The sequence below is a fragment of the Lissotriton helveticus genome, chromosome 11 (genome assembly GCF_964261635.1).
Source record: "Lissotriton helveticus chromosome 11, aLisHel1.1, whole genome shotgun sequence".
Lineage (NCBI taxonomy): Eukaryota > Metazoa > Chordata > Amphibia > Caudata > Salamandridae > Lissotriton > Lissotriton helveticus.
In genome coordinates this window covers 191739962-191765858 of record NC_136072.1, presented here as the reverse complement: position 1 = coordinate 191765858, position 25897 = coordinate 191739962, and positions in this window count along the sequence as shown.

Here is a 25897-nt window from a genome sequence, read left to right as displayed (position 1 = left end):
AGCAGCATTTCACTCTTTACACGTTTAATTAAAGCACATTTTCTAACCTCCATTTTGATATGCATTTTCTATGTTAATGTTAAAGCACATTTCTACATTATTATTGGGTTACATTTTACGTAAATATTTTTGACTTCCACACATTATTACTGCATCATTTTACTGGGGCACTTGGGATGAGCCCATAACATTTGTATCTGCCAGTTAACACATGCCAGTGTGAATGTAGCGGGATTTCATAGTAAAAAGCTGAGCTTTTTCAAAAATATGTTTGAGGTTCATATGTGAAGTCTGCAATTTTATGCCCTTCCTGTACCTCTGTGCCCTACATTGGGTTTGTTGTGATATTTTTTTTACTACGAAAGTGAGAGCCACAAGAAAGGAAATGTAGCCAATCTAATTTGACACCCCACTGTTGAGTATGTCTCAATTATATGTTGAAAATGAGCTTGCCTCAAGAACCGGCGTGCTGATTTGTAGATCTTTACATCAGTTGTTCCCAAGTTGCTCCCAGGACTTAAGCAAAGCACTGCTTACTTTCTGCCAAAGAAAATTCTGGGAATTTGCCTAACATTCAACACTCTGCTAGCAATGTCATCCCCTTGATTAATATTCAGAGCTTGTTGGACCATCTGGCTTCTACTTGTCCTAAGCCCCACAGCCTTCATACATTCACCCACAGCTAGCTTTTTAAAGCACTGTGGGCTTACCATTATAGATTGTTGGCTGAGATGGGGCTCCTAGTAGACCCTCAAAGTACCTCAGCCAGCTCCAAGAAACTCCAATCTGGCCCCCTGAACACTTAGCCAATTTTAAGAATACACCACTTTAGATCTCATCCAAGTTAGCCCTTAGTCACTTTTGTTGGCACTGTGCCAATCCTATGACACCCTCTGCAGGCCTTGTGGCCCTCAGACAGGCCTTCTACCCACTCTACCGGGACTGAGATCCTGCAAGGAGGTTTGCTGGGCCTTTGTTTTTCTACAAAAAACCCTTAAACTGCCCTCCGCCTCATTCCACAATGTTACAACTAGGTGGCCCTAAGGGGACAAAGGATACGCTAACTAGACCCCGGGATGCCTTTATCTAACCCTGATAAGTCCTTATTTAACCATAACAAACCCCCAGCTGGCCCTTCCAGGCTCTCATGCCACTCTCCAAGCCAACAGAGCCCCTGCAATCTCCCCTACTGGCTGACAGAAAAGCAACCACCCCTCCCTCAAAACCACCCTACTGAACATCAAATGCCTGCAAAGCGGCATGCCTAGCTTTCAGCCCCATTCTAAGCTCTAAGGGACCCTCAGGGCCAGATGTAGGAACCCTAATACCGGTCGGTAACGGCCGACCGACCGGTATTAGGCATTTGGGATGTAGGTGGCTACATTTCAGATTCGGTAATTTACTGAATCGGTATTTAAGAATTCGGTAAATTACCGAATTCTTAAATACCGATTCGGTAAATTACAGAATCTGAAATGTATGAAGCACTCAAGGGAGTGTTTTTCACCTGTAAAGATTCGTTATTTACCACCAACTACAAGTTGGTGGTAAATAACGAAAACCGTTAAAAAAGCAATTTTGTGCCTTTTTTAACAGTGCCATGTGGCAGACATACATGCCCTTAGGGCATGTATGTGTGCCACATGTGCACCCATGCACTATTCAGGGGTGCAACAGGGTGTCAATGTGACACCTTGCCACCCTTGTAGGTCTTCCCCCCTTACCGATTCGGTATTTAGCGAATCGGTATTCCCCATTTATTCCTATGGGCCTGGAGGCCCATAGAAGTGAATGGGGAATATCGATTCGGTAAATACCGAATCGATATTTACCGAATTTTACAGATTCTGTAATAATTACCGAATTAATACCTACAAACTATTTACCCAGTATCAAAATCGAATCGGTAAAATTCGGTATTTTAGAATCGGTAAATGGTATTTACCTACATCTGGCCCTCTGTCTCTCCTGTGAACCACAAGAAAGCTGTAAACACCCTCACTATCTCAGCAAGTTTTTGAGACTACCTGCCTGCTGTTACCAGCATATAAATAGCACATTTCATCTATTGTCTCACAGCACTTTAGAATTTGGGGGTGCTTTCTGCATGTTTCTGGAGTTTTTCATTGGCCAGAGTTGTGGGGGTCTGGTAGGACTGTATTTATGCTATTCAATGTAATGTTTAGCACATGGTGCTCATTGTGCAAGGGTACATCATGTATTTCCTTACAATTGCTTTTCTCACTCCCTATTTTGGGAATTTTTTTACCATTTCATTGGTTTTTAGGGTTAACTCATTTTAGCTACTCCAGGGACATTTTAGGAAACGTTGTTGGTGAGAGATTTGTTGTTGATTAATATCAGAAGTTTCAGGGAGATTTGGGGGACTTTAATGTTGAGTTTTCTAGAATGTTGTGCCCGTCTACAAATTTCAAGGAGTTTCTGGGTGAAACGGAACATCAGGCTAGCAGATCGGTTGGCAAGGCTCACTTTAGTTAAGGAAGAAATGAGCAATCCTTGTTTTAATATCATATAGTTAAGGGCTCATATTCTTCAAAAATGTTTCTGCGCTTCATATGTGAAGTTTGCAACTTTATGGCCTTCCTGTTTCTGTATGCCACGAACTGGGGGCCATATTATCAAGAAAGGGCGATACATTATCGCCGCTTATATCGGCAGGAAACTGTCGCTAAAGTGGCGATAATGGGATTGATAATATGCCCTTGTGAATTCCCATAGAAGCCCAGGTTAACACTAGAACCTGGGCTTCTATGGGAATTCACAAGGGCATATTATCAAGCCCATTATCGCCGCTTTAGCGGCAGTTTCCTGACGATAAAAAAGCGGCGATAATGTATCGATAATATGGCCCTGGGTTTCCAGCCGTGGCCCGTGCAGGTAAGAGCCCTGTGGACCATCTGTAAGTCCCAGGCAAGACCTCTCCAGCCATGAAACAATGCCCAGTAGTGGAAGGCAAAAAGACTACTAACAATTTTGCTTTGACCTTCACAGCCACCTTACCCTGATCTTCACAAGAAAGAGCTTTTCCCAGGGTCCAGAAACAACTAGTAATCACATCCTCAATCAATGAAAATGTGTTCAGTTACACAAGCAATGGGGGTGAGACACTGGGGGACATATTTACAAAGGGATATCGCAACCAGAAATTCACTTTTAGCAACGTTCTGGTGGCAATAGTCCCCTCTCCTTATTTACAAAGCGGCGTTAAGCCACTTAACGTGGCTTAACGCCGCCTGTTGTAAATAAGGCCCCTTTTCACGCTTCACTTAGCGTGAAAGGGGCGTGCAATGGGTATTGCATTGGGCATTCTGCTGCAACACCCATTGCTTTTTAATGCTGCCCCATATTTACAAGGCTAGGGCAGCACTAAAAACTAAGACCAGGGAATACCTGGTCTTAGACTGGCGAAACAAGGAGAAATTATTAATTTCTCCTCGATTTTTGCTCATTCCAAGTGTGCTGCATTCTGCAGCACACATGGAGAGAGCAAATCATCTTTCAAGATCGTTTATGTGCATTAAGCTGTCCCTTCTTGCCCATATACAATCGCCCCTGCAGCGAAGGCACCCATGCAACCTGGCGCAAGGGTACCTCTGCAGGTGCTAGGCCACTTTCTTAGCGCTAGCTCTAGGGGAATCACAGGGGTATGCCGTATTTTTGTAAATACGGCGCATCCCTGCGTTTCAAAAATGTCAGAGAACGGCGTTACCAATTTTGTCATAACAACGTGCTCTGACATTTTGTTGTAAATATCCACCTGAGTTTAGCATTCAGATTGACAAGGAACCACCTTTACAATCCAAAGACAGTTATCGTATATGTCCAACGCACCACTCCTGCTAGTGTCCGAAATATTGTCAGTACGTGCTAATCCAGTGGTTCAGCAGTCCAAAAAACACTCATTTTTACACACAAAAAACACAAAATATTTTTTTTGTATGAGTGGGATAACACTCAAATGTCACTCAATCAATATTTTTCCAATCCATGTCCAGTCCATCAATTGTGTTTTTTTTTAACTGTGGCCCATAATGATCAGGAAAGAATATCCGCCACACATGCACGCTTTAGATTCCAAAAACTTAGGGGCATATTATCAAGAACAGCGATAAAACTATCTCCGCTATAGCAGCAGGAAACTGCCGCTAAAACAGCGATAATAGGCTTGATAATATGTCCTTGTGAATTCCCATTGTAGCCCAGGTTCTGGTGTTAACCTGGGCTGCTATGGGAATTCACAAGGGCATATTATCAAGCCCATTATCGCCATTTTAGCGGCAGTTTCCTGCCTCTAAAGCGGCGATAATTTTATCGCAGTTCTTGTTAATATGCCCCTTAGTTATTTTTTCATTCAAATTCAGCCATCGGCCTACGTCTTTCATTCATTCAGAACTTTCTCATGGCGCAAATCACGTTTCGAATTTCAAAAGGCATTAAATTAATTGAAATCAATAGCAAACTCCAGGAACCCTCCTCTTTGAAGACCTCGGATTGCAGCCAACGGCTTGATTTGGGATGCCCATTTGGGATGAATTAGCTATGTCAGAAACTATTGATTCGAATTCGTGAGAACTAAATGTAGAAAAAATACATGTAGAGAGATGGAGAGGGTGGGGTGCACCAGGTAGTGGTGTGGAGGGAGAGGAAAGGTAGAGGTGAGTTAGAAAGATGGGATTTAAAGTAAAGAAAGATAGGTCAACTAAAGAGTATAAGGCAGGAGAAAGAGAGAGAGAGGTGAAGAGTGGAAAAGAGAGATGAGATGCAGAGAGAAATTAGGTCAACTAGAGAGACAGATCTGAGGACGAGAAAGAGAGGCATGGATGTTGCTGTGGTAAATGGAGGATGAGGTAGCTAAAGACAGAAAGATGAAGTATGGAATGGAGATGTGTAAACAAAGAAATGGGGTGTACAAAACAAACAAGGTGGATGGATGAGTTCAAGGGAAGGTGCTACACAGAGATGGGTTGGAGACAATGAAAGAAAATTTGTAGAAGTAGGGAAAGAGATGAAGTGAGAAAGGAGAAAGTTGTTAGGTGAGGTGGAAGAAACAGAAGTAGAAAGAGAGAGGAGAGGTAGTAAATGCATGGTGAGGTACTTTGCATGGTTAGGTTGCGAGTGAGAGAAAAATAAGAGAGAGATGTTGGATAGCCAGAGACTGGGTAGTGATTTAGATCTATTTGTAGAGAGAAATGATGTGGAGAGAAAGGTCAGGAAGAGGGCGTTAGGGTAGAAAGCTGAGTAAGAGTTAGGAGGGGTGGTATGGGAAGATAGGTAAGGAAGAGAGAGATGAGGATAAGGCAAAAGTGACAAGGAGTGAGGTACAGAGAGAGAGGTCAGGTAGAGATAAAAAGTTGAGATGGAGAGAGAGAACAGAGTGGTAGAGATAAGTACAAATAGGACTTGAGAGAAACAGACAAAGAGAAGGGTATTGAAAAGTGAAGTATAGAGGGGAGGTAGAGAGATCTGAGACTGAGAGACTGGCTAGGTACAAAAGGGCTCGTTTTGCAAGAAAATGACACTACACGGTGCCGCAAGCCAGATTGCAGAATTGCGCCATAAGGGATGCTTCGGATTTATGGCAATATGATGCATCCCTTTCCTTTCCTTTGTGCTGGCACCATTTAGGCAGCCTTGTGCCAATACGGACACCCTTGCGCCATGACGCATCAAAATAGGCAGCAGGCTATGAACTTCATTTAAATTAAATATTTGGAATATTAATGCACAAATTACATGATTTTTTTGTGGTTTCTTGTAGAATTACATTCTACATATATGTGGATGGTTCTAATCACAGTTTCAATGACGGGAATAGGGCACGTTACAATGCACGAGTGTACAACGCATGCCATTACAACGCAGTCATTACAATGACCGAGTTGTTACAATGCATACCATTACAATGCAAGTCATTACATCAGCTTGCTGTAGGGGGGGCGCTGGAGTTTGGAATAGTAGAATTTACTAGTCCGACTCCAGGCTGTGCAACAGTAGGGAAGATGTATTTAAAATCCAACACCTTCTGCCCCGTACAGCAAGTTGTTGTAACGACTTGCATTGTAATGGTATGCAATGTAACAACATGGGCGTTGTAATGACCTCGTTGTAATGGCATGCGTTGTATCGACTTCTTTGTAAATGATGTTTACCAATTCCATAAATGGTACTCACGTGAAGTAGCACACACATTAAAAAAGTCACATCTCATTTCTCAATGGTGAGGATGTTATCTACTAAACAAGAATGGTTCTTTATTAATCATACTTAATTGTGGTAAACATTTATGTTAGTAAGTTCTCTAATCCTACAGTGAAGGCACTCTTTAATAATGTCAAGTGCAATACTTTCATTTAGTTTGTTAAGCCATACATGAATCATGTGCTAAGTGCACATACAAACTGTGTGTTTCTTAAGTGTCTGTAATGTTTGTGACATATAAAGGGTGGGTGACTTTTACACTGCACCACAACCACAAAATGCTTATTGTGCAAAGGACACACTGGGAGTGAGAAACTACTTTCCAACTTTGAGAATGTCCGTTGTGACTAATTGTGGTTTGAAAGGAACATCCCACTACCTCCCACTTAATCGTAGTGGAATATACCAGTGGTTTGCGACTGCAATTGTGGTCGCAAACAATTGATCTTTAGAGTGCCTTCAAGAAGATGGTATTTATTCATTCATTGAGAGAACAGAAGTTACAACATGAATTACAGGCCCCACAATAATTGCAAATACTGGCACACTGGCAGCTCGGCAGTACTTAACCTGGAAAAATCACTTGGTTTAAGCAGGCACATTTTCTGGGTGAAATATGAAACGTCAGGCAAAAACCTGGAGGAATCTGTGTTAAAACAGTGATTACCACCTATTATTCCACAACAACCTCCAGTGAGGGGTAATTCTTTCCCATTCCCCATCCCCAGAGATATTGATTCCCTTTGATAATGGTATTCCAGGGTGAAATGCACAAACTGCTTTACTGCTTTGTCAAAATGGACTCCTTTATAGTGGTCATACACTTCTATGGGCAGTCTGATTAGGAAAGTATATGAATGATTAAAAAGTCCATGAACTGAACCAGGCGGCAGCGTTTCTGCCATGGACAGAACCTACAGCTTGCAGCATAATAACTAAAGGAAATCTAGTTTCCAGAAAGCAGGCACCTGGTATGCTTCTCGGCTAAAGTGCCCCATACCTGTTTGCTGATGATGCGACACACTTCTGGGTAGGCAATTGACACAGGGTGCTTGTCCTAAAGCAGTAAAGGATAATGGATGAATTTCACTCTGGCACTGAGATCTCTGCTACTTCAAAGCTTAATGTCTTGAGACAGGTAGGGCCACCTAACTAAACCCACCAGGATAAGGAGAGGGGCAGAGTGTTTACCTGTTGGCTAGTATGCCCCTTCAAACAATACCAGCCCACTCTGCCAATGTACTCTGGCACCCACAGGATATACTCGCACACACTCTTGTCACAAAGAAGTGGGAGCCTCCACACATGATCCAGGCATCTGAGGCAAAGTACCTGCTAGTACACCAACCCTCCTTAGGTTTACAGGTAAAAACACCTGTACCCATGTCTATAGGTTATTCCGCTACCACTGTTAATCCTCAGTAGACAGGGAAGAGGGAATACTTGCAAAGGTGGATGCACTTTGGGTGTCCTTTTGACATCAGAGTCAAGATCTGATGCTTCAAAACTATAACATCTCAGCAACCTCAGAAGAATATTGAACTCAGTGATGGAATAAGAGCATAGGGTTGTGCAGAACATATGCAATGGTGGAGCTGCACCAGGACAACAAGCCATGCAGAGTACCATCTGCCCAACAGTGAGGGCAAGGAAAACCAAAGCTTTGCCCTTGAAAGCTTTGGACAAAAACAATGTAGAAGGTGGGTCCTTAAGGGCAACTTCTTCAGGGGTAAGGAAATATGTCTGACTATCTTGGTATTCTTCGTCAGCCATAAATGAACTGGAGGGTCACTTACCCAAGAAGATCTTGCGAAAGTTTGGGCATTGTGATGTAGCTCTAAGTTGAAGGATATTCAATGGGGGCTTCCCTAGAAGTGTATTGTGCACACATACTATCCCCTGCTGTGTAAAGAGCTGCAATTTTCACTACAGAAATTGTTACCAGCTTGTTTTAAAAGAAACTTGCCACAGCAAGAGTCTACATAGCCTACTGGAAGGAGCACCTATGATACGCCTTCACATAGAATTTGTTGTTATGGAGTACCATACAAAGTAAAATGAAAAATATAAGAATGGACTACTCAGAGCATAGACCTCTATTGGTCAGTATTGAAAAATGTCTTGAGTACTCCTAACATGTAGTACGCACCTGATTTGCCGATTTTGATTGGCATCTATATTGTATTGGCTTGGACAAATATTGAACAAAACCCGAATTGGGGGTGAGGCGTTAAATAAGAAATGAAATCCATGTATTGGCACCTGCTGCTTTCTGCTTGGGATTTCACTTTGTCCTAAATGACATAGAATATAAGCTTCAACTTGTTTAAGGCTGAACTGTTCACCTGAAATTCTTTTTCTACTGCAAATCTGGGCTTGCAATTTGCACCAGATCTGGACGCCAAAACCTCCTGTCATTCTGGGCAAATCACTTAATCTCCCCGTGCCTAAAATGAATGTGTGTCTTCATGTAACGTAACTGTTGCTATGTAAAGGACTCTGATACCCGGTTCGGGTCTAGTTGGCGCTATAGAAAACTCTGCGCTATACAAAACTCTGCAAAATAAATAAATAAATAATTCAATTCACGCATCCATTATCTAGTTTGCCAAAGGAAATTTTTTTCAAAGTAAGATCTATATATATTGGTAGGGTAGCAGCATCTATATAAATTATGGGGCATAAATTCACGCAGCGCAGCAAGCCACCTTGCTGCTCTGCGATACAGGGAAAGGGCAGGAATGAGCCCTATTTTACTTAATGCGCTGCATTCCTGTCTTTTCACTATGGTACAAGGGTGCCTGCGTTGTAAGCAGAATTGTTTTTGTGCCAGAAGGGACACCTTTGTGCACAAAAACAATACCCTGAGTCATTTTCCTCTTTATGGGCCTGATTCACAGAACTAACTTAAGACAAAATCCTAAACTTACTACCATTTTGGTAGTCACAGAAGGCACTTACTCATTTTGGTATTCACAGAAGGCTCTTACTCAATGATGAGTAAGTGCCTTCTGTGAATATCAAAGTGAGTTCTGTGAATACCAAAATGAGTAAATGGTAGTAAGTTTAGGATTTTGTCTTAAGTTAGTTCTGTGAATCAGGCCCTATGCGTGTGCTGAAATAAAAGGAAAGAAGCACTTGCAATGCAATAGGTCTCGGATTTGTGAGAGTTAGAGATATTGGTGTTGTAAATGACAATGTCTTTTCCCCTTGCATTTTGGTTTGGATGAATGAATGTAGTGTGGAGTGTAATTATGTGGGCTAGACCGGAATTGTCGGTTGTGGAATTGTGTGGTGTGGAGTGGATTAGTGTAGTCGAATTGTGGCATTGTGTGCAGTGGGATTATGTGGATAGTAATTATGTGGTATTGAGTGTACTGGAATTATGTGGAGTGGGATTATGTGTCACAGATTGTAATCATGTGGAATGGTATTTTGTGTTGTGGAGTGGTATGTAGTGGAGGTTAATTATATGGTGTGGTGTTCCCTGCATGGGTAATGACATCCACAGACTTAATGCTGTCCTAAATGATGTTCAAGATTGGCTGACGAAGAATCACCTGAAACTCAATCCCGACAAGACCGAAACTCTTCTCATCTCAAACAAAGAAGACAACCCTCAAATCATCGAGTGGCTGAAGTCGATCGATGCTCTTAAAGGTACTCTCACGCTAGCTGACTCCGTTAAATCTCTGGGTTTCACCTTAGACCCCAAACTAACCTTGACAAACCACATTAAGAACTCGGCAAAAAGTGCATTCTTTAACCTCAGACTTCTGAACAAAATCAAACCTGTCATTCCCAACAAGGACCTTAAACTAGCCACACAATCCCTAGTCCTATCTAGACTGGACTACGGGAACTCAATCCTAACAGGCATCCCCAAATCGCACCTGGCCCCATTAAAAACAACACTGCATGCGGCAGCGAGAATGATCACAGGATGCAAAAAATCTGACCACATCTCCCCAGCACTCAAAGAACTCGAATGGCTACCGGTGGAAATGCGTAGTACCTTCAGAACAGCCTGCCTAACCCACAAGGCCCTCCATACCGGAAAACCAGAGTACTTGGCAAACAAGCTCAAAAAAGCAGGCCAAGCTAGAAATTTGAGAAGCTCTAACTCCCTGCTGCTCATCCTACCAAAAACCAGAAAGAAGAGAACTGCGGACTGCTCCTTCACAGGAAATGCCCCCAAAATATGGAACTCTATCCCCCCGCACATCAGAACCATACCGTCCTATGTGGAATTCAAGAGCCAACTCAAATCCTTGTTCCTTATCCGTTCCCTAGGTCGTGGGTAACTAGGAGCAGCCAGCATCCTCAGAACTATGTGGTATCTCTGTATCCTACTACCTAGAAGTCCTACTATACGAACTTTTGCCTCCTCCCAAACTGTCTTTCGTTGATCACCTTTACTTGTTACATGTCTTGTTGTTCACCTTTTCATTCCTTTTACTGTAAAGCGCTCTGCTACCTTCGGGTCTTGTTAGCGCTATAGAAAACTTCTAAATAAATAAATAAACTACACGACAATAGATTAAGCCAAAACAAAAGCACCCGTTTGGCAAAGAAATGTGCACATTTAATTTATGTCAGGGAAATGTAACAATACCACTGTACCTCATGTCCCTGCAGCTTACCACAACAACTATAAAAGTAACACAAACCAAAAGTGTGAATAAAAAATATTGGGGACATCCTCCAAGGATGTGAATAGACAGACTTCCTAAGCCAAAAATGAAAGTCCGGACCCTGTATAACATGACAATTAATGATCTAGCACTGACCATACGTATATGAGTAATCCAGAATCAGTACGTGGAAAGTTAATACTTACCAGGAGAGATCAAACTGTTAAAAAAGCAAGACTTCTGGTCAGTGGCGGCTGCCTCAGAATGGAGGTTGTGGGGCAGGGAAGGGGGATGAAATATTAATAAAAAATAAACGTACCTATTGCCGCCACCTCTCCTCCATGCAGAACCGTAAGCAGCCAGGCTCCCTGCCTCTCCCGGCCAATCACAACGATACATCAGTAGCGCTGTGATTGGTCTGAGCGGCCAAACTGGCCGCTCAAGCAGTGCCTGGGAGCTGGGACAGGTTCTCCACGGGCTGTGTAACACAGCCCAGTGGAGAACTTGCTAAGTGTGCATGACGGTTTGGTCAGCCCAAGAGGGCTGGCCAAACCATCATGCCCACTTAGAGAAGTACAAACCACTCCTCACTTTGCTCTGATGAGAGCAAGCCTAGCCCGCCCCACTCAACCTGGGTCCGACTCCTGCAAAGAAAAGGAAAATGATAATAACTCTTGGTATTATAAAAGTATTTTTCTTTTTTGCACTGCTCGCTGAGTAGTGGGGTGATGCTCCTCTACCTTAGCGGAGAAGCTGCCACTGTTTCTGGTGACAAAACAAGCACTTGAATGTCCCATTTCTGGCTGTAGCACTTAACAAATTAAAATGCAGTTCATTCAACTAGGATTGCCCTTTTTGAGTTACTTTCTCGCGAGACTACGCTACGATCGAGACAAACTTTGATTCGAGAAGTTGCATTTCGAACAAATACACTGAGGAGACGCTGATTCAAAACGCTGGTCCCATCATCTTCTCATGCTCAAACATTCAACAAGAGAAGGTCGTTTGAAACTCCAAGTCAACACATTCTTCCAGAACTGTGTGGATCTAGACAATACGCAGGGGGTCTCTACTCTCTAAAGATTTAATTGTCCTGAGGATGGCCTTAAGGATATAACAACCACTAGGCCGAAACGTCGACTCTTTTGTCCATATCTTCCAAGTTTGAATAATTCAGACAACTGAATCATTGTTAAAGGCTGTGCAAGATTCATTGTTATCTATCTATTAAGAGTGGACTACAGCGCAAGTGGATGTGAAGAACAATTCATTTATTTCTTGTCCATTTGTTTTTGATGTTTTTCTTATTTATTGTAACAGTACCCTTTTCGAACAAACATATATAAAGAGATATTGTGAATCAAACTCAATACCCGTGTAGCTTTTTCTCTTCTGGAGTATTTATATTACTGTGTCCAAATCTATGTGACAAATTATAACAATAGCGGTATCAATTCAATTTAGTTGATCAGAAGCTCAAGAGTTTATGTGATCAATCACCTGCGATTCAATCTCTAAAAAAATTCCCTTGTAAGCATTTTTATTGTATTAAATTTTAGCCCAAGCTCGCAAGGGTTTATTGGGTCACCCACCTCTTATATAACTTTTCTAGAAGGTGCGTGCCCTGCTGGGGCGTTTTACTGGTTTCCCAAATAAAGCAAGCATGTAAAAACATCGAAGAGGCCTTCAGCGTGGCAAATAGTAATTGCCAAGCATGTGGTACTTTTTGAAAAAACATATGATTAAAGTGGTTTTAGGTGGCCAAACTTAATCTTCTAAATTACTCTTCTTTGAGAAAAGAGCTGTGTCTTTAGCACCACAAGCCTTGCAGACACCTGTTTGGGAAACTGAACTATAATGTAAAAGGAGCTTCAACTATTTCATGCATCACTGTGTGCGATCTTCTGTGTCGCTTCCACAACGTCTTGGGGTGGGCTGGAAGCGAACTCTGTGCTATGAATGGATGGAAGGAGTTACAAGCACTGTCAAAGTCAACACCAGCAGTAAGGTCACTCACCCAAGAATCTTCCCTGATCCGCGCAGATCGAGTCAGATCTCTTGGCTCTAAAATAAAGGCTCTTCTTTGAAAGTGGGCAGAATGCCAGGATTTAAAGGCACAGGCGCTTCTAAGAAGTGCTCCATGTTAATAACTAGCGTTGGAATGAACAGAAGTGTATTGTTATTAGTGCAGACAAGAATGTCTTACCTAGTGCCTTTAGATACTGTGCCTTAGCATAGGGAGGCCGAAGTTACAAGCAGAAGTAGAAAGCAAGGCGAGCTCCTGCTTCTTGTGCTCAGCGCTCAGCTCATCTGCTACGAGGCCCTGTAATTTAAAAGTTAAAGTGCTTGATCGCTGCTGGCAGTGGGCAGAAGCCCTTTTAGGCAGCCTGCTCTGTTTTAGATGCGGGTGCCATGCAGTAACATGCATTTACAATGCAATGGTCTCTGCATTATTAAAGGTAGAGCTATTGGCATTGCTCATGACATTTTCTTTTTTTTTTTAAATCATAAATAAATGGCATTGTCATTAACATTGCCAATAGCTTAATCGTTAAATAAATGGCATTGTCATTTACAATGCCAATAGCTTAATCGCTCGCAAATGCATGACCTATTGCATTTACACCCACACAGAGCCACACACACAAAGCCACCCACACACACATACAGAGCCACCCACACAGAGCCACCCACACAGAGTCATTCACATAGAGCCACCTACACATGGATATTGAACATTTGAAAGCCATGTTCCTTCTGACTTGAAACACCCTCATAACTGCTGGTGACGTCACACGATGAAGGGTGCAGTTAGACGGTAAGGAGTCTCTGTTGAAGACCACAAAGGCAACATTGGACACCACACAAGCAACTTTTATTTATGTTTCCTAAACCAGTGGACAGTCTTAAAATCACTGCCAAGTTTGTTTCACTGTTCGTAAGAGGAGCCAAGAGAAGCAAAATAATATTTAATTTTTAATAATGTAAAGCGTCCCTCTACTGCATCCCTGGAGCTAAATGATGCACCCGTGTGCACTGCAGGCCCCAGGGTCTGGCAGAAACCGATGTTTGAATGCTCGAGGTCTGACTCTTCGACCTGCTCACATCCTGCATTGCGACTCCACCCAAAGACAGCAGGGGGTGTGGGCACCACAAGAGCAGCGAACACCAGTCCTGAAACTGAAAGCAGAGCCTCATTCAAAAACAACTCATCGAGAAGTCATTCCAAAAGAAAGAAGAAAAAAAACCACATTCTGCTTTGAAAAGCAGGCCATGATCACAGAGTGCAGGCAGCAGAAAGACTCAGGGTTTCCCCAACAGACAGACTACAGAGCAGGCAGAACAGCCTCATTGCTATTGGCAACAAGTGACTATAGTCTCTCATTTCTGTTCTACCTCAATTTCTCATTGGGTACAATAAGCAAATATAATCATACTGCTCAACAACATGGACTTGCTTATTCCTTTGATTTTCTCGCGTTCTGTACTTGCAAGACCTGTTATTTATAGCGTCTAGAAATGAAAACGTGAGGTATAAGCCGCTATATATTCACATTAGTTTAACAGCATCATGAAGAAGCATAACTATGCGAACAGCATCATACACTCTGTGGTGTGCATCCACGCGACATATCATTTCAAACGGCACGCCATCCATGAAAAGTGTTAACCCTACTTCAGAACAAGTGTTGGTTGGAACGAGGGCGATTACGTTACAAAACAGTGGGAGATGGACACATTGAGTCAGGGCCGGACTGGGAACGAAAACTGGCCCTGGCAAAGTGCTCGGCCGGCCTCCCCCCCTCCCCCCGTTGGGGGTGCGACCGAGCTCTTTGCCGGGGCCGGTTTTCGGCCGGTTTTGATACAGGGCCAATTTTGCAGCTAAGCTGCAAAAACGGCCCTGTAACAAAAACGGCCCCCAGGGGCCCAAAACCAGCCCGACCCTTGCGGCGCACCGGGGGATTGCCCGGTGCCCGCAATGGCCAGTCCTGGCCTGCATTGAGTTATTGTGTAACAAAATCTATACACAGGGGAAAATAACGCTACAGTGAAAGAGAAAACATACAGGACAAGGAGGAATTGACTTAAAAAGGCGAGAGACAGACCATTGAAAGGTATGACTGACAGCTGCACCCTCCCATGTTTGAAATGCGGGTGTGGCATTGCACAAATGGGTCAGGTGTGCGCTGGATCAAAGAGGGAACTCACATGTGGTACTCATCCACTGCCTCCACCAGTTGTCCCCAGGAGTCAAAGTCGGTGGCTTTGCTGAAAACCACGAATGAGGCACAGGCACGTGACAATCATAACATACTGCTCCACACCCCATTCCTATTTACAGGCTAAATAAATAAACCTGATATTTGTAAAGCACAAACTAATCACCCATAGGGGTATGAAGGCACTGGGGGCCATCGAGAAGATTAAGTGAGCAATTGCCCAGAGTCACATGATACTGAGCTGATCTGCCTCCGGCACTGGGTATCGAACCGTGAGCCCAATGCTCCGCAGTCAGCCGCCCTGGCTGCACCACACCACTCCCTCCTACTGATTCTCTCTTTGGCTATCCACATCGGAGTTGATTTAAACCCATCTGTACATATTCCCCAGATTATACACTCCTGCTGGTAGTCCTTAAAGCCCAACACTCATAACTCCAGATAACCACTCCTGACTTGTTTTTAAATATAAGCTGTTTATCCCACTTTGCTAGGCATTGCCATAACGGATCCAACACCCATTGCATTGAATTGCTCAAATAATAATATATCGTACTGACTTATGTAGATTAGTAAAACATGTAAGTTTGAGCTGTGGACAACAAGCTGCCGCATTAACTCCCCAGTCATTTATAAACATACTAGAAACATGAACATGTTACTGAATGCAGGTACACTTGTACCTTATAACTTTCTCAACATGTAATTCTACCTGCATTACAATGACATGCTAATAACAATTCTTAAAAAAAAGATTTATGTGTATTATTAAAAAGTTGAAACAAATTTTGAGTCCCTGTCTCCATTATTTTCTGTGTGAAGTTGTTACAGTATCAGCTGTTTTCCACCTGTGGTGATGGTCTTATTCCAGGCCTGAGTAAGAGTATGTTTACAGCTGGTTTGGGTCCTTTTTTGACTGGAGTAACTTTAGAAGGACCAACCTGCAGACTACCGACTACGAAACCTAGGGATTTCCCTTACACATCCACATCTTGAAAAACTGGATATTTGTTTGGAAAACAGTACAAATAACGAAAAAGAATTGCAATGAGCAATTTGTAATGTAAATAGCCTTGAAAAAGCCCTGGCGCGAATCGCCATAGGGGGCGAAACACGTGTCGGCTGTTCATGTTCTTACTAAAACTAATAAAAAAAGCATTTTCTACATAAAAATTGATTTTTGACTTAATCTACATGAGCCAGGATTCAGCCTAATGATATAAAGACTTGCTGCAAACACACTCACTATCCCCCTAAAAGACTTTAGAAGTGGTGTTTGTGAATAGCAATGGGCTTATTTTTTTTTAGGGTGAAACAGTATTAAATTGGGTTTTCATCCCACCGACCGTAACCATGAGACACCTTGGGTTTTGACTATTGTATTTTTAATGGTGTTTTAAAGCAGCATCCAGTTGTATGTGGTACTGTGAAGGGGTGTGATGTAAAGTGTGATCCGTGACTGTCTCATAGGAGGGGATAAGGGAGGTGGTGCGCCACTGTGTACTGAAGAATGATTTCATCTTGGTGCATGAATAAAGGTGATTGAAAAAGACATTTCTGATCGACCTTAATTATGTTTTATTCCTCACACACAAACAAAAACTTCTGACTGGACATCGTTTTTAGTGTGAATATTATTGTTTATATAGTATCTGAGGCCAACTTAATGCCCCCTTCGAGAGAAAGACTTAGTTGATCGATCAAAGCTGCCCCTGGAGAGCTGGGGAAAAGGTAGGTATTGGCCATCTTTTTCAAAGGCCTGTATACAGTGCGCGTGGACAGTGAGGAGAAACACGAGTGCCAGACACAGACACTGCCCACTGCTGATCACCTGTCTCAGAACCTCGAGAAAAGGCCTAGCAAAAGGATAGACACCTTTTTGGCATCGTAATAGGCTTCAAGTGGTCTAAACTTGTCACGGCCTTGGCAGATTGGCGCAGTGCGGCCCTTTCTTCCACCAGCATGATCTTTTCTGCCATGATCAAGCTGGACACTTGTTTCGAAGCAGCTGCCACGGGCGCTGCATGCGGGTGTGTAGCTGTCGTGAATGCAGCAGCACTGGGTTCTAAAAGGAGCGGGAGGCCCAGTGTCCTACAATTATGTCTATTTTTTGCTTCGTAACTAGCGGAAAGGTGACATCCTTTTCAGTAGCTTGCTTTAGGACCCCTTGCACCTTTGCTACATCTGTGGCTACTCAAGCATCATCTGTTTTTTGTGTTTTTTTTGTTGCAGGTTTATATAGTGCAAACTCCACCCGAAGGTAGGTGGTGGAGCGCTTTACATGAGCACTAGTTAAGTTACACAAGGACACGTTCATTTTGGTAGGCACGGGGAGATTAACTCATTTGCCCAGAATCACAGGATGTTGAGCCCACGCCAGGCTCGAACCTGATTACCTAGCGCCAAAGTCGGCAGCTCTGGCCATTACGCCACATCCGTTGAGTGTTACTGTTCACCGGTTTTAAGATGCACTGCGAGTGTCTACCGTTCCTGACCGGTGACAGGTACGATGTCCGCGTTAGAATTCAGAGCATAAACAGAAGAGCCTTTCACACCGCGCTCTCTAAAGCCACGGCAGTAATCCGCCCGGGCAGCCCGCGGTGCGGGTATCATTTTCCATCGTCCATGTCTCGCTTTCCCCTCTGTGGGATTCTTTGCCTCTTGTAAAAACAAGCAGTACCAGGATACTGTCAAGGCGGGTTCCAATAGTGGCGGTGCTTCAATCGGCCTTCAATTTATTAATTGTCCTTCCATGAGGAGAGGAGAGTATGGGAGAAGGGGATCGCTGTCTCCCCGATGATGCTGGTGCAGATCCCCCTATCGGCCACGCCATGAACACGACCACGTTTGTCCGAGGCGAGGCAGAAATGCCTCGGAGAAACACACGGCCATTTTGGGATTCGGGGGCGTGTTTTTAGGTTTGAGTGATGGATGACGTCACAGATAGAAAGAACCTAAAAAACACGCCCCCGGATCCGAAAAAGACGGGGCTTAAAGGGAGTGACGCCCCTCTCCTCCAATGGCTGGCCAGCATTTACGAGGCCAGCCAATGGAGAAGAGGGGCGGGTTCAAGCCCCCTACACTAAGAAACATAAAATCTTTGTAGCCCTGCCCACTGCTTACGCAGTGCGACGGAGTCCTCGACCTAAAAAAGAAAGGCATGCAACTTCCAAAGCAGCCGCCATGCTGTGATGAAGCGCCGCTGAAAATTAAAAGTGAAAGTGCTTGTTCAGTTGCCGGCAGCTGGTAGAATGCCATGGTAGGCAGCCTGCTCTATTTTAGCTGCAGGTGCTGTGCAGAAAAAAAAGAAAGACAAGGGGCCTCCTCAAGAGGCTGCCATGCTGTGAAGAAGCACGGATGTAAAGTCCAAGCGATTGAACCGTTGCCAGCAGCAGGCCGAAGCCATTGAAGGCAGCCTGCTCTGTTTTGGCTGCGGGCGCCTTGCCTTAAACAAAAAAAAATAACCAGGAGATGGGAATGAAGAGTACAAGAAAAAACAAGTCTGTCAAGGTGATGGGAGCAGTTTACAAAGTCTGATCACAGATTTGGAGGTCCACAGAAGGTTATATTAGCAGGCAAAAAAAATACTTCTAAAGACAAGTTCAGGGGTTTGTCTCGACTGCATTAAATTAGTTCAGTTATGCTATTTATTTTAATGTATTAAGGAAAGTGTTTTTCTTTTTTTATTGAGCAGGGCACATTACCGAAAATAGAGCACCGCATTATGATCAGAACCAACAAGATATTATACATTAACTTGAAGATTGGCAACTATTCATACATAGCGGAGAGGAGAAACAAAAAAGGGGGAGGAAGGGAATCCAATTAATACATTTTTCTAAGACTTCACATCACATTGTGAAAAATAAAAAGAAAAAAATAATTGTTTTACAGTATAAAATAGATTTTATATTATAAAGTGCGGATGTGCTAAAGTGCTATTGAAAGAAGAGGCGAGAATAAATACATTAATAAACAAATACATTATTTTTCCTTGTTGAATTGAAGTTAAAGAATTTCATAAGTTATGCTACGTTTTCCTTGGATTTCGACACTTATGAATAGTAAAATTACTCTTAATCAGTACTGAGCCCAGCGACACTAAAGTGCTATGGATTTATACTAGCACCCCATCTCTCTCCCTCGCCTCCTCCTCCTCTGTTTCCTTCTCCTTCCCTTCCCTCGACTTCTCTTTGCCTTTTCCCCCTTCCTTAGTAATTTGGGGGCCATATTATCAAGAAAGGGCGATACATTACAGCCGCTTTTATCGGCAGGAAACTGCCGCTAAAGCGGCGATAATGGGCTTGATAATATGCCCTTGTGAATTCTCATAGAAGCCGAGGTTCTGGTGTTAACCTGGGCTTCTATGAGAATTCACAAGGGCATATTATCAAGCCCATTATCACCACTTTAGCAGCAGTTTCCTGCCGATAAAAGCGGCAATAATGTATCGCCCTTTCTTGATAATATAGACCTTATTTCGATGGGCTTGAGTTACAGTCATCTTTCTAATATAGCGAGGGGTGGAGGCAAACAAGAAGTGCAGTGCTTGTCTACTGCAGATGGGTATTAAGACCTCATTTAAAAGTCTATTCCTTGTGCTGGAAACCCTTTATCCCAAGCATAATTTACAAATTTTCCTTTTCCTTTAAAGAAAAATAAAAATAGTAATTTTATTGACGAAGAGCCTAATCTTTTACATGAAGTGTGCACACATGCTTAAGAAATATCATTATGATGATAGAAAGGGAGGGGGAATGTTATATCCTGGTTTTTTTCCCTCTCCCTTTCCTTTTTCATGACAAACTGTTATAAATTGATCTGAGTCCACTAGCAGCCCAAAAATAGTCGCTCACACCCTTACCCGCTTAGTGCCAGTATTGCCCGATGTTGTTACATTTATTCAAAGCCCCATAGCGTTTGGCATAAGCCTCTTCGAAATTCATAGTGCAGAACATTTTATTCCTTCATTCAGCGAATGAGAAAATCTTTCCAGATTTCCAATTCTGCCGAATAAGGGAGCGAGCAATGGACAGAGCTATTGAAACAAAATATTGGTCGGCTTTTGTTAAGAATTGGCGAACTTTAGAAGCACCAAATAAAACTAATGTGGCTTCAGGCAGAATTGGATGATTAATAGCATTACTAATAGCTGTAAATACTTGACTCCATGAATTTGTTAAGTGTGCACAAGTAAAAAGACGCATGAAGCCAACCACCTAGGACTGCTTGATGGCAGCAAAAGCCCTTATTTGGTACCATGGGATACATCTTATGGAGATGCTCAGGTGTATTATATATTAGAACATTGGAATGTTGGGAGCTTCATTGAAAACAATGGAGTGCTCTGGGCTTATAGTGGCTGGTATAAGCCTGGAGCTCCAACATTCCAATGCTTCTTTGTTCACAGCTCTGCCTGTGAACAAAGGCTTCAGGGAGCCTGAGGGGATTCCAATCCCCTCACGCTCCCATAAAGCTTTGTTCTTTTTTGTTAGAACATTCTTCCCTCTAGTGGCAGAATGTTCTAATAGCATTATAGCCCTTCATAGATGGGCTATACCGGCTATTAAAGTCCCTATACCTTGTTAAAGGCCCGAGCCGAAGGCGAGGGCCTTTAACGCTGGAGAGGGCCTTTAATAGCCGGTATAGCCCTCTACGGCGGGCTATAAGGCTATAATAGCCATCTTGAAAGGAATGCCATTCTTTTATAGATAGCCGTATAGAGGGATTTATTTCCTAGCTTCGAAATTACTTGCCAGTCGCTTACTGAAACACTACATTGAGTTTTTTCAAATAACCTCGATAGATAAGCAGATACATCCAGCTTGGCGGTGAGATTATGAAGAAGCCTGTAACAATTGCCAATTTCCAATAATTGGTTTATTACAAGTACTCAGCTTATCGATTGAGTCGCTGGATTTACCTCATTGCATTGATCCTGGAGAAAATTTGTGATCTTATTAAAGCTTAAAAAATGTTGTATCGATTGTGGGCCAAAACTGTGCTTGTAGTTCCTTCCATGAAATAATGTTTTCTTGTCTAAAAAAGTCAGCGAATATTTTGAAACCTACTGAGTTCACATATCTAATTCCCTGTTCTCCAAGGGGCAGACCCATTTCTTTACTCTCCTGAAGCTGGACTAGGGAAACATTAAAATGAGTTTCATAGACTTTTCCCAGTGCATTTATACGCCCACGGATATCTCGAAGAAGTTTGTATCTAGTATTTTTTGGTAGATTTGCTGTTTTTATAAAAACTGGTAAGCTTGTGTCTGCTTCTTGTATCATTCTCTCTAAAATGTACTTGTCTGCCAGGTTGGCCAAATTTAAATAGGATGAAAGTGCATCAAGTACTGCTGCCTGATAATAAATACAAATATTGGGGCATGCCAAACTACCTCGTCATTTATCAAGTTGTAAGACCGATAGCCTAAGCCTCGCCGATTTTTTTATTCCATATAAAGCTCCTCATCACTGAGTCTAGTGCCTGAAAAAAACAGTTTGGAACTTTTATCAGAACATTAGAAAATAAAAAAAATGATAACGGTAAAATCGACATTTTGAGCATTGATATAAGACCTATTATAGTCAACGGGAGAATAACCCATTTATCCAGTAAGCCCTTGATTTTATATAAAACTTTAGTGTAATTCACTGAAAACGGCTGAAGAAGTGATTTGTAATGAATATGCCAAGGAGAGCATTGAATGCAACGTTAAATAGAAAAAGCTCAGTTTTAGTCTAATTGATCTTAAACCCTCCTATTTTAGTAAAATCTGCAATAACCTGGAAGGCACGCTCTATATAATAATTTTCGGGGTTAAGATAAAGAATCATATCATCTGCAAATAATTTTAATGTTGCCATCCCCATCAATGGAGATTTTTAATTTGCCCTGCTACGAATTTGTATTGCAAGTGGTTCTATAAAAAAAAGTAAATAAAAGTGGGGAAAGGGGGCACCCCTAAAGGGGGCACCCCTAACGGGTGCATCTTTTTATCTTAATTAGACCTGCTACCCTGGAATTAGCCACCAACTTTGCTCGGGCACTGTTATATAAGTTGATTAGCATTGAATTTACTTGGGGGGGGGGGGGACTGAACTTTCCTAAACAGAAAAATAGGGTGTCCCAATTTACCAGATCGAATGCCTTCTCGGCATCGATCATCATCATTAGGGTTTTTACCTGATTAACTGAAAAATAATCTATGGCCTGAATCAGAAACTGAGTATTGTAAGACATTAAATGCCCTGCAACAAACCCAGTCTGATCTGGATGAAATAATTGTTGTGCTGCTGGAGTAACACAGATCGCCCAAAGCTTCATTAGTAATTTAAAGTCTGTGTTGATCAGGCTAATCGGCCTGTAAGAATGCAGAGATTTTGGGTTCTTATCCTTTTTAAGAAATTATACTATTATCGCTTCTGAAAAGGTTAAGGGGATCTTGCCCCCACTTTTAATAAAATTAAATAGATCAACCAAAAAATGGAAGAAGTTTTGAAAAAGTCTGTAGGTAGCCTATCATTACCGCAAGCTTTTGCACGGGGCATTACAATTAAAACTTCTTGAATCTCCAAGAGAGTTATTGGCTTCAACACCGCCTGGTGATTCGATTTAGATAAAAGAGGCATACTCAGTGAAGTGTAGTGCTGACTTATAAGGCTCTCAGATACCGTATATGGAGTCTGGTAAATTTCAGAATAATGTAAAAAAAAATGTTTTTGAATTTCCTCCTGGTCAGTGACATTCTGGCCTGTGGTTGGATGCTCTAAAGAAATGACCAATTCTTTCTCTTTCTTTAGTCTAGTTGACCAGGCAAGAAACTTGCAGATGTGTTGAGTCTCCCCATATATTTTATGTGTTTAAATGCTGGATTTTTTTATTTCTTCAAGAGTAAAAAAGTCCCTAACATGTTGCTTTGCGGTGGCAATTGATCCTAGCTCTGTCTCGTGCCCATTGTTTTGTTCCCTGTTTCTAATTGCATATTCTACAGTGGCCTGCAGGTTTGCTATCTGCTCAATACGATCCTTATGTTTTCTTTCTTTTAATTCTATGATCCTTCCCCTTAAGGTCGCATTAAATGCCTCCCAAACAGAGAATAAATTAGCTGTATTGGAATTGAGGGTAAAAAACTCTAAAATAAACTGTTTTGTCTCCTCCATCCAGTCGGGATCTGACAGCAAGGATCTATCCAATTGCTATTCATATCCATCCCTATCTTTTGGCTGAATTTCAAACTTTAAAGAAACAAAGGAATGATCTGAAAAGGCCTTGGAGAGGATCTCTGTCTGGCCCCTGTTTAAAGATTTAGATATCAGAAAAAAATCAATTTGCGACGCAGTTTTAAATCTAAATGAAAAACAAGTAAACCGTCTACCTTTGGGGTAATCCTCTCTCCAGGGGATAATCAGCTGGAAGCTGGACTTTAATACTTCTAATATATTTTTGGTTTTAGGCTTGAGTTGCTTTTTGTTTTTGTTGGAGGTGTCTTTAACAAGATGTTGTATAAAATGAAAGTCTCCCCTGCAAATCAAAGGACCTACAGCTCCGAGAGCAAGATTGAAAATCCTTTCAAGGGCATCTGTTTTGTCGCTAGTAGGGCCATAGTAGTTTATACAATTAATATTTTGCCCATAAATTAATAGTTTGAGCCATAACCACCTCCTGTGGATATCTCAAATAACTTCTCTCACCTCCCAGGCACCTTTACTGCTCAAATATATGGTGACTCCCCTAACTGCAGAGTACAAACGTTGGATTCGCAATTTTGATGTATTACTCTTTAAATGGGTCTCTTGAAAATAAATAACAGCAGGTGTAACGGAAGCTAGCCAGCTCATCACACTAGCAAATTTTCTCTTACTGGCTAGCTCATTAATATTGCATGACAAAATCCAAATAGTACTATCTAAAGATAAAGACAGTTAAAAGACAGTTAAAAAGAAAGTAATTTTACGTGCACTACGCTTTGTCGCCCTTCTACTAGCACTTGTGTTTTGTTGTATAAAATCCAATAATCATTTTATGTTCTCCTTACATCTGCTCATTTTACCACCTAAAAAGTGCTCCACGCACCTCCCTGGTTGTGGCCCCTGAAGACCCAGAGTGCACCCCCAAAAAACCCCAATTAGTGAGGGGAGAGCCTGTCTTGCTCCCTTCCCTTTGATGTTGAAGCTGTTGTGCCTTGGTTTGGCACTTAGGTCAGCACATTAACAGTGACCGCCATCACTTGATTTGCCACCCAAAAAAAAGTCTCACATTTTACAGTCCTTCATCCTTATCCCAACCCGAGCCCCCCCCCTTTACTATCTCAGTTTTTTCGTTGGAGGGTCTCTTTCGCCTGTTCCACTGAATGTAGAATTTGAAACTGTCCTATGACAAGTATTTTTAATTTAGACTGTTGGACTATAGATGCCTGGTATCCTTGATTCTTTCATTCATTCAGCATTGTTCTGAATTCATGGTGTTGGCTTGCTTCTGCAGCTTACATGCCGGAATAGATGTTAAACTAAAATTTGTCCTCTGTTTGAAATCCCTTCATTCTAATAGCGTCAGAGAGAAATGATACCTTTATACGATAGTCTCCAAATTTGACAAGGAACGTGCGTAGACATTTGGCATTAGGCTGTTGATGGAATGGGACACAATGAGCTCTCATGATCGAGGGAAAGTCGCTACTGGACTGTTCACCTGGGATCGCGTACTTTTCAATGAGATCTGTAATAAATGTAATGGGATCTTGGCCAGTTTCTTGCCCTTCAGTAATACACACAGAATGCACATTTGACCTCATTGACCTGTTCTCAAACTCTTCTAGCTTGATCTGGATTTCCTGGAGCTCCATATTTTCATTGATCTTTTCTAGCTGGCCCTTGACTTCTTTGTGGGCATTTTCCTGTGCATTCCTTAATTGCCTTATTTCCTGCAAAATTTTGCTCAAGGTCACTTGTGAATGCAGGTTATCTACGACTTCTTCTGTCAGGCGTTCCTTATTTCTCCCTGACCCGATTGTAGATTTTCTTTGCCCGGTACTATTGGGTTAGAAATTTCTGTTCGAGGTTCTGGCTGCCCCTCAGAATTGTCCTGTATGTTGGTTTTGATTGTGGAAAAGTTGCTTCCCTCAGGCAATGAATTTAATGATGGAAAAGATTGAACTAGCAGTATTACATCTTGGACCTCCACCAGAGGTTCAGCCACTACCTGAGCTGTCATCTTTACCACTTTCGGCCCAAAGGGCAGATATGAGGGTTTGAATCTGAGGTTATCTGTTAATGGTATTGCTGGTGCCTCTGGAGAGCAACTATTTACTTGAGCTACAACCTCCTGCAAAGAAGATCTTTTCTGGAAAATTGAGAGCTCCTTGTCTTGGCTCGGGGAGCAACCTGCCTCTCCCCACTCAGGTGAGTCCAGTAGTCTGTAGCATGAGCTGAGGAGATTAAGGCTCCTGTTACTCTCCTCTGTATTGGCTTCCAGATTCTCTGGGCTTAATGGGCTTAATGTTTCCAATTGTTTTTTGCCACCCTACGTTTTGAATGCTTTATTCGTCTTTGGATTCTTGGCTGGGGTGTGAGCTTTAGCTGACCCATCGCGTGCAGTAAGCCACTTCATAATCCCTGCTTATTGCAAGGTTGTATGAGACTCCTGCACTAAAGAACTAGAGGGTATCGGGGGGATGTGTGAGCCAAGTGGTAACAAGCCGCACCTAACACCAAGGAGAGGCCACCTCCACTACCTATCTGGCTCGCTACCCACACTAAGAGCTGGAGATATAGGATGCTTTCAAGCCAGTTTCCAGCAAATCTCCCTAAAAAAATGCACCAAAAA